This window comes from Lissotriton helveticus, chromosome 6, assembly GCF_964261635.1.
Source record: "Lissotriton helveticus chromosome 6, aLisHel1.1, whole genome shotgun sequence".
NCBI classification, from domain to species: Eukaryota; Metazoa; Chordata; class Amphibia; order Caudata; family Salamandridae; genus Lissotriton; species Lissotriton helveticus.
This window is the reverse complement of record NC_136067.1, coordinates 327,464,381-327,474,812: the sequence shown is the minus strand read 5'-3', so window position 1 is coordinate 327,474,812 and position 10,432 is coordinate 327,464,381.

Here is a 10,432-nt window from a genome sequence, read left to right as displayed (position 1 = left end):
GAATAAAAAGAGGAAACGAAGAGGGATCCGATATCGAGAAATAGGAAAGAAATGTAATGAGATAAGACGAGGTGAGAATAGAGAATGAGCAAGAAGGAAATGGAAAAAATACAAAATTGAAACTAAAACTGGTTAGAGGAATAATGATATATAAGAGTAACCAATAAACAATCCGCATAAAACTGCGAGAATAAATCCAACGAAGAAGAGGAAAAATAGTAAAATACAAAAGAGAGAAAGGATAGATCAAAATACAGTAAGATAGAGAAGTGCAAAGAAGGCATGAGAGAAAGATAGAGAAAGAGGGGAGAAATAGAAACAGGGTAAAGACAGGACACAACATAAAAGAACAAAATAAGAAAAATATTCAATGAACAAACATTGCAACAAAAGATATACCACAAGGAGACGGAAAGAACAGGGGTGGTGGAGCCACATAAGGGAAATGGAACGCTGAACAGAAAACTCCAGGACGAGACCGTGAGGAGAACAACTTCCAGCAGAGACATAGAAGGTACAAGATGATGAGGGACCACAAACCGTTACCTAAGAAATGAGAGAGAAGGAAAAATTATGTAACAAAACACACCAAAGACATAATAAAACAGTGAATGGCACATAATATAAAAGACCTAATGATCCAAAAATTATCACACGCTACAGACAAAGGAAGATAAAAGAATAATGAAAACACAACAAGAACAAACATCATCAAAAATGAGGCAAAAGTCCATTATGGCCAAGGTATTTCCATGGACTCCACTCTGCAACTGTTCAAAAATTGCTGAAGTAGCGCAGGATCTTCATAAGTAGTCGTCTTGTTATTGTAAGTCACTTTGAAGAGACAAGGGTGGAACAAGCCATATCTAGCATTCAAACTGCGTAGGGCAGGTCTCATCTCCAAGAATCTTTTCCGACATTCTGCAGTTATCTTGGTATAGTCCGGAGCAAAAAAGAGATTAGAACCCTTCCAAGTGATCTTTCCATGTTCTTTCGCTGCTTGAAGAACTTTGAGCAAATCAGTGTATTCTAAAAAATATAGGATAACACCTCTATGCTTTGAAGAAGATGATGCAGAGCGAGAAATTGGGCCAAGACGATGTGCACGTTGAATATTCAATGGTGGACTGTCTGGGAGCCCTAGAAGGGATGGTAAGAAAGTCTGAAAAAAGGAGATTGGATTTGAACCTTCAAGAACTTCAGCCAAACCATAAATGCACAAATTATTACGTCTGTTGCGGTTTTCTAATTGTTCAATCTGCTGTTTGAGGTGCGCTATCTCGTTGGACATAAGAGGCACCTGATTAGTAAGTCCTTGAACCAAGTCCACACAACTTTCCAAATCCCCAACTCTCTGCTCAGTGAGCGACCATGAGGTCTCTAGGTTTTGCAGATAAACATTAGTCTCTTCCATATGTGGCTTAACAGCACGAATTTCAGCAAGTATGAGCTCCATAGAGATTGAGGAAGACGAGTTAGTGGGAGATGGCGGATTTACTTTCACTCGTTTGCCAGAAGCAGCCGTCGACGCCGAGGGTATTTTAGCATCTTGCTTTGAACCTGGGCGGGAACCAGAAGATGAAGCAGACCCCTTGGGTGTATTAGTCAGTAGTATGATCTTCCATGGGTTCCTGCAGAACATTGAAACAGAAATCTTCTAAATCCGCCTGTTTAGGTTGAAGCGACCCACTACGGTTGTTTCGAGCCATTGCCATGAAAAGCCGCACAAGAAGAAACCCTTCGAGGAAGTTGTCTAGAGAGTCGCAGTATATGCGCCAACTTGGAGAATAAATAAAAGTCAGCAGAATGCAGCAGAAATAAATAAAAGTTGACACACGAGTGTGTTGAGGATGATGAAAAACAGTCAAAAACGAAGAAAAAATGGTGCCATCACGAAAGGTGCGCGTTTTCTGAGAGAAATAATCATCTCACACAGTATCAACAGTGTTCAGCGGGAGCGCCGAAAAACAAAAAGGCGGCCATGATGGTGCGCTGAGGCGCAGCAACAAATTAAACAAAATAAAGGAACTGGGCTCATCATGTGCAGTGGTTTTCGCTGCATTAGAGGCAGCCTTGGTTCCGGCGTCCGATGAAGATAAAATTCGGGTCCGGAACAAAGAAATACGTCCTGGAGCCGGCCCGAGTCCTCATCGTCTCGGCGTAGCTCCCAAGATCCGTGGCCATTTCCGAAGGCTCCGAAGCCACGCCCCCGTAGCAATTCTTCTTGATGGGCTCCAAGGTCATGCCTCAGTTTTGGGGATGTATAGAATTGTGAGTTATGCAGGACAAAATCCGCCTTCAACTGGAAGGAATCCATATGTAATGCAGCCCAGACTTTGCCTAATTTGCGGATGCCAATTCAGTACCTTGCCCAAAAGTACTTTTTTTGTAGTGTGCAAGATACCACGTGCCCAGTAACTAGAGAACCTCCAGTGTAATTACCTTCCTAGTCTCTCCTCATAAATGCTGACTACCAGCAGCCCAGGAGCACTTGTGATTGGGGGCTAGGGCTGTAGGTAGTTTGAAGCCATAAAACATTCCAGTGGAGTCCTCAAACTAGTCTGTCTCCAGTAGGAAAGCTGGGTCATCTCTGACACTGAATAATCATTAATGGTGATGAGATATTCTACCACGTAATAGAGCAGTATGCCTGCCATCCTTGGTCATCCATCATACGTGGACGGAACACACTTATTGAAGGGTACTCCCCTGATAGTTTATTCGCCAAAATAAATTCTTGCGCGAAACAACATATTGTCTTGAAGAAGGTTAAAGGGAGTGGGCAACTATTGAAGAGTACTCTCGCTTGTTTATTTACCCAAATAAATTTGTTTCACTCATCTATGGATTGTCTTGATGGTTAAAGCGACTGGACACCTACTGAATGATACATTTGCTTGTTTACTCACCTAGATACATTCTTGTGCACAATTATGTATTGTCTCGAAGAGATCTGGGGGTAATTCTGCAACATGTGGAACATTCTTGCAAATCTGATCATCTTAAAAGTCTCCACTTCGCCAAGTTTACTGAAAGGATGGCCTTAAGTGGCTAAAGTGCTAAGGACAAGAATTGTTAAGTATTTGGTTAAAATGAGTCCTTTTCAACTACGAAATTCTGGATTCAGAAACTGTCTGGCTAGTTGCCCTTGCCTGCGATTTTAATACATACAAAGTGAAGAGCCTGGAATACCTGCTTAGCCAAGTCTTTTGAGGGTCTTTGGTGCCATTTGAAACGTGAAAGAAGGCACTCACCACTTTTGCACTGTACCGTGTCCTCATAAACTTTGCAATCTTGTTGGGCTACTAAGTAACTACCTTTGCACACCCTCCAAGGGTAGCTTGATAGAATAGTCATTAGAATAGTCAAGGCGTAGTTTACATGGTGGTGATAATAGGTTTTATACATGTATAGTATTACAGTAATACCATAATTTTATGGCTAATTTAAACTTGGTTTGTCGGACCGACAATTCAGTCCGCACCTTAAACCATCATGCAGTTTCGTAGCGGTTCCCATGATGACGCATAGGTGCACGCAGTCTGCAGATGTTTTCCATAACCAGTACTGGAGGCAGAAAGCATATCGTAGGCAAGCTTCTTCTTTCAGCTGGGTGCTGAATGTGGAACTCTTTGGAGCTCTGCGATCTACCCAAGGATTCTCCACTTTTACACAACTTAGTAATCACTTTGTCTGCTTCCGGGTCTTTCAATCCTCCTCTATCAACAGTTGGTGTTCTTTGACCAGCCTCTTCCAGCCATTGGCTTAAGGGTTTGGCAATCACATCTTGGCTTGTCCAGTAGATTATTTGTTTCTACCTGATGCTCTTTGGGTGAATCCATCCACCTCCACTCGAGTGTTTGATGTCTGTAGTGCTCTAGCTCATGGCAAGGCTGGCCCAGAAGGTCTGAAGCCAGCGGTATAGTTGGTGTATTCGGTAAGCGTAAACAGGCAGCAATTTCAATGTATTTATTTATAGAGTTTTGAGTTACATATGTGTAAATACAGTTGCATGTAGTAAGCACAGATATATAGTAACGCTATAAATAGGAGTAAACCATACACAGTCGTAGTTGTACGAGTTACATATGGAGAAGATACTGCAACATGGAGTAAGCACAAATTCATGGCAACAGTGTCTATGATGGACAGTAGTATATGTGGGTGATATAGTTCTGGAGTAGCTATGGTAGTGTGTGTGGACTTGGGTAACAGTGTTTGCATATGCTAACAGTGCTGATATAAAATGAGAAAAAAGCCTAAGCACAGAATGACACAGAGGCATACAATAACAATGAAGACCAGTGAATAAGCAAAGGAACATATAGGCCTAGTATAACAGTATAGACTATCAGTGCGGACATACCAACACAAGCTACTCGCAGGATGAGAATATGAGCATACAGTAGCAAGATCTGGCGTAGAGGCAATCACGTTTCCACATGGAAGTTGGAGGGGGGTAGTGGGCTCAGATCGGGGAATTTTAGACAAATTGGACGAGTTGCAGTAGAGTGGCCTGGGGCAACAGATTAATTTGAAGATCCTTGCCAGCTGTATCGGGGGCGGTAAGGAGCTGTTGGAAGCAGAACATAATGGGCTCAACTTCAGTTATAGCTGATACAGGCAAGTCATGCCAGTGGTCAGTTGAGAGAGCCACTCCCGGTGCACATGGCACTCACATGGGTAAACCGGGGCCAGTCAAGCAAGGCTCACCTCATTGTTCTTCCACTTTTTGCGCTTTCCTACTACACCTCTTGTGTTTTTTTTTCACTTTTTTTGCTTTTCTGACGATCAGGGCATTAAAATGGGATCAGTTGTCCTCCCGGTTTCAATGCTGTTATCTTCATTGATGGCTGCTTTTCAGAAACTCCACGACCTCTAGGTGCACGTAAACGAAGTGCAGTATCATGATGGTATCCAACTTGTTGCTTGGACCTTAGATGGGGTGGTGAGAAAATGTGCTCAGAACTGTCACTTCACTGCACATTCACTACAACATCCCTGCAGAATTGCCAAATTGTTCAGGTTGATTTCACTGAGGTTTCATCAGCAGTGCAGACAGGGGAATATAGGAATGAGTGTGAATCCCAACCACACTTGTTCCTATTTTCTGCCACACAGCCACTATTACTGGACTTTGAGTGAGTCTGTGAATATAAATGTAAATATACTTGTAAAGCACACTGCCGCCCCATCTTGGGGCATCCTGGCGCTGTATACCGCTGTGGAACCCTTCCTGGCTTTCCCTGTGAGATGCTCCCTACGGGGCACCCCCAAGGTTAAGCCAGGCATCCCAGCGCTAATGGGGGCGTTGTGGAGATTAAGCAAGCTATTGCCCAGAGTTGCAGAGTGGGACCCATGATTAGAGTAGGCACCGAGGCCAGAATTATCGAGTCCGCGGACATTGAGCCCAAGACCCTGCCGCGTCGGGAATTGAACCCTGGTCCCGGGCCAGACCTCTGCATCAGGGACTGCCGCTTCTAACCAGTGAGCCACACTTCTCCATGAATGAATGTCAAGTCAAAGGTATGGACTTTTCTTTATTCATTAGAGTCGCAGGACTTTCTAAAGCTGCAATACAACCTGAAATTGATGCTGTTTGGACAGAAGCCTCCTACATGGCCTTGTGAAGTTGTGCAGTCCTGCTTTTTTATGTTGTGGCAGCATACTCTAGTCAATGCACAGGCCTTTTCACCTGCACCCATAGAGAGGGATCTGTTTACAGGCTCTCCCATGTAAAGTCTACCACATGCTCCCATAACTGGGTTCCTTTGCTTCCTTCCTATCTAGAACATCCTATCTAGTGCAGTTACTCAGTGTCAGTTTTGTGTAGGTTTACATGGTGGTGAATGGGTTGAGAAGGAATCCATTTCACTCTACGTGCATATGTTATCCAAGATGGCAGTCAGCGTTTTGTAGGGCTGGTGTCAGCCTTTTCAATATACCAGCCAACACATAATCCAGGCAAGCCTGGGGCTAGATAACCAGGCTTTTGATCTAGTCTGGTATTTCACTGCAAAGTGGTCACCGCATGTGAAATGATCTCGCTTTCAATAGCCATTCCTCATCTACCTGAGATAACCTAAACCTGTCTCAGAAGAGATGGCCCAGACAGCATCTCCTTGCTGAGACATGCTCCTCCAGTATTGGAGGACTAAGACATTCAAAAGTTGCAACTCCCTGTCCCGAATGGTCAGGCCTAGCCAGCAAAAAAGTTCTAGTCTCTTCAGCCAGTACTTAGCTCATCTATGACTCGTTAACACGGGGGTTCTGTGCACCCACATAGGGGAGAACAAGGCTGCAGAATCAAGAGTTAATCTCTATATGTTTGCCATTCTCCGCATAGAATGGATCTAAATCCAGGAAGCCTTCAGATGCACCTTGCAGATGGATTTATGGAGTGGAAGATTATGCTACCTCCCTGCACAACGAGCAAGAGTGCTCTTGCAAGGAGAAAATGATTCTGTCCACAGGACGCAACCAAGTCCCTATTGACTTGACCTGTTAAGCAGGTTTGAAGATGCTGCACCTGTATTCATCGTCTTATCCATCCCTGGAGCTGCTGAGAAATCTGTACTTCGGCTTTTGGCCTATGGCCCCATCTCGTCAGCTGGAGGAAGTCAAGTTAATTTCTGAACTATTAAAATTAAGTCCTAGCTGTAGTGGTTCCAGAGGTAATGCAGTTTGAAGCTCCAGTCCAAACCCACTTCCCAAGCTATTAGCCATATAACCAGTGAATGCTCTAGTGCCTATCATGGGTTTGACTGACCAGTGAGTGCCTGTGCCACCAGAAAATCTTGACAGCGAGCCAGTGGCTACTAAGATACAGACCCTTACTCCATACCATCTGGGTAAGGGTAACCTATGGGATACTAGAACCCTTCCTAGCCACATGCAACAACCCAGAGCCCACTGGTCTACTCGGTTTGATTCCATTTCCTAGGACTGTGCCCTTCTCAACTAGACAGCTGTGACTGGAAATCTGGCTGCCTCCCGCTCCCTCAAATGCCAAAAGCCACGGGGAACACTTTCAAAACATTATTTCCAGGTGGATGCTTTTTGTCTGGGTGGTGGGTGTTTTAAGTTTTAAGAATCCTAGCAGTTGCACAGAATGCATATCACATATTCTTTAGTGGACGTAATCTACAAACCCAGGCATTAATTGAAAGCGCCATACAGTTGGCATCCACTCACTTTGCTGAAGAACCCAATCACTTCTGAGCACATTAAGTTCCCTTGAAGGATGATCGTAATTGTAATAAATAATAGCTGGCACAAAAGAGCTGAAAACACTTGAAGGGATGTGTCGGACCCAGATATCTATGTTAGTCAATAGGGAAAGGTTTGGAAGACCTTGACTCTTTTGTCAAAAAATCCTGGTTTCCTTTATTATACCTGATCAATGGAGCTAAAGGTACCAGACAGAATGATTTATGTCTTTATACGTTTTTTTTGTATTCTTATTGAGCGAACCTAGCCAAAAGGCTGCAAAGTGCTGTAGATGGTCAAAGACAAGCATGAAGTCAATGAGTATTTGGGGTTGGGGATGGTTAATGCATTGTGCTATTGTATTCTTTAATGAGGTGAGTCTTCATCTCTTTCCCAAATTGGAGCAACTTTGGGGTAGTCCTGGTGCATCGTGGCTGTTATTCTAGATCCTCAGTGCATAGATGGAATAGGCCTGCTGTCTTGGTTTTTAAACTTAGCCTGTAGTCTGAAGGTGCCTTGGCTGCCGGTGTTCCAAGAACTATCACAGACGGTGAGCTTTCCTGCAAGAGAAACATGGGTGCTAGTCGTGTTGGCTTTGTAAATGATATAGCTAGTTTTGAAGATGGTGCCGGCCGGCAAGGTGAGCCGATGGAATTCTATCGGGATGGGGTGATGTGATCATATTTCCTCAGACCCTGGATTAGACGTGCAGCAGCATGTAGGAGGCCCCAAATGGGTGCCAGCATGGAGTCTGGGATGCCATGGAGTAGGGCATTACTACGATTCAGAGTAGGGAACACAAGGGTGTGAACATCAGTTTGGCAGTGACTTTCTAGTAGAAACTGTTTCACTTTCTTTATACGAGAGGGCCGTACCAGGCTGTCTTGGCAATGTGTTCTTTGAGAGTGAGATTGGTGTCCAGGGTGAATCTGAGTAACCGCTATCAGTGAAATCTTGGGTTCGAAGTTGTCAAGGTTGTACTATATCTTGTTTGTTCTAGGCAAATAAAGGAATTCTGTCTTAGTTGGGTTGAGTTTCATGAAGGCTTTGGACATCCAGGTTTGGATGATGTCAAACCCTCTTTAAGGCATTGGATGTTTGAAGGAGAGTTGTGTATCCTCTGTATATTGGTTAATCTTGATGCTGTTATCTGTGAGTAGAGTTTCAATTAGCTACATGTGAAGGTTGAAGACGACAGGAGACAGTATGGAACTCCGGGGAACTCCACACATGATGGGAATCTTTTGAGACCCAGAGGTACCCATGTGAACAAAATGGTGTTTGTTGGAAATATAGGTAGAGAACCAGTGAAGGACATTGCCAGTGAATCACATTCAAGACTTCAGGGTATTGAAGGTGGGATGGCCAACTGTGTCTAAGTCAGCTGATAGGTCCAGCAATATCAAAAGGCAGGGGTGTTCTTCATCTGTGGTCAAGAGGTCATCATCGATGATATGTAAGGCAGCGATTTCCGTGCTGGAGCATGATCTGAAGTTAGACTGGTAGTCATGCAGGAATTGGTTAGCATTCGTGTGATCTTAGAATTGAATATAGACTGACTTTACAATGGTTTTGGTTAGTGATGGGCCGGTAATTGGCAAAGTTATCAGGGTCAATTGTAAGTTACGTTTGGAGTGAGACGATCAGGCCTGTTTTGGGAGCTTCTGTAAAGATGCTTTGAGTGAGGGAGAACTGATAATGGCTAGTAGGGGTAAGAGAGTGTCCATAGAGAGAGTTTTGATGAAGGAAAATTGAAAAAATCATCTCACAAGAAGTGTGTTTGAGGAAGTTGATCATATCAGTGAGATGTGGGAGAGATAGGGGTTTCAAGCTGGCCGTTGCAGGATTCTATTGGAAGTGGTTAATGCAGTGCTTGATTGTCATGAACAGTGTTCTGCTTCTGTCGGTGTCTTTATTAATGAAGTTGTTTGCATTTTGCATGGAGGGACCTCTATCAAGAGGTCCTCTAGAGTTCTGTTTTTCTTCCATTTTCTTTCCTGTCTTCAGATGGCTCATTTATTGTCAGCACGGTTTTAAGAGTACCAAGGGGCCGAAGGCTTTGGCTTGCACTTGACCACTGTATTTCCAACATGCATATTCACATAGCTATTCAAAAATTGTTGAAATTGCTCAAAAGGGTGTTGTTGTTGGACATGGAGTTGAGAGGGTAGAGATGAGTTCATGCATTAGGTTTTTTAGTGAGATACATCTGCTCTTTGTCCTTGTTTCTCAGAAGCTGTGGTGAAAGTAACACAATTCAGTCAGATTTATCCCAAGAAACTTGGAAAAGTATTGATATCACAAAGCTCAAAACACGTTACTAACACCTTAAAGCCAACACATCAAAGTGATCTATAATTCACACCCACCAACAAAGGATGGCACCAAAGAAATGAAATGCATATTAAATGTTGGAGGCTCCGGGGGGACCCCCAAAGTCTCCGCAGCCCTACTTGCTCCCGTGCCAGCACCCAGCCTGGGTGCGGCAGGAGACCCAGGATGTTCTCCTGCCGTAGGAGACCATCCTGGGTCATACGAGTTTTCTTCTGATCCTGTTGGGTGGGAGTAATTCTAAGTTTCCTGCCCACGAGAGCATGAGCAGGGACAAACATTTGTGTTCCCACCCGTCAGGAGCAGCTTTCTGCTCCTGCCGTGTGGATGCACATTAGACTTTCCTGCCCATGCTTCGGGCCCGAATCTATGGTGTCTTGGTGTCCCGGGTTTGGGATCACTAGGACACCATGATGGAGCTGCCTCCATACAATGGTTTCGGAGAGTGGGACTGTATGCCCCTCCCCCAAGTATGTTTATGGGCCCCAAGGTATGGGGTCCGCGGGGCCCAACGTGGCTCAGGGAGGGAGCCACATACCCTCTCCCCTTAATTTCAAATATGGCCCAGGGGATCGTGTCCCTAGTGCCTCAAAGAGGCTCGGGGAGGGCAGCACTCCCCCAACTCTACTAAATACATTTTGCAGCCCCCGACCCACCCCGATTTTTAAACACACCTTTTTTTAAATAAAAGTTTGCAGTGGATCTGCAAATCCTCTACAAATTTACAGCAAAATGTTTAAAATATATACTTTGGTCCCATAGGGTGGAGGACATCCCTCTACACCAGGCCTAGGTGGGCAGAATATCCCTACCCTGCCCCTCTATCTTTTGTGCTTTTTCTCAGAACAGGAGATGATTGAGGAATGCACTGCTTATGACCTCACATATTACA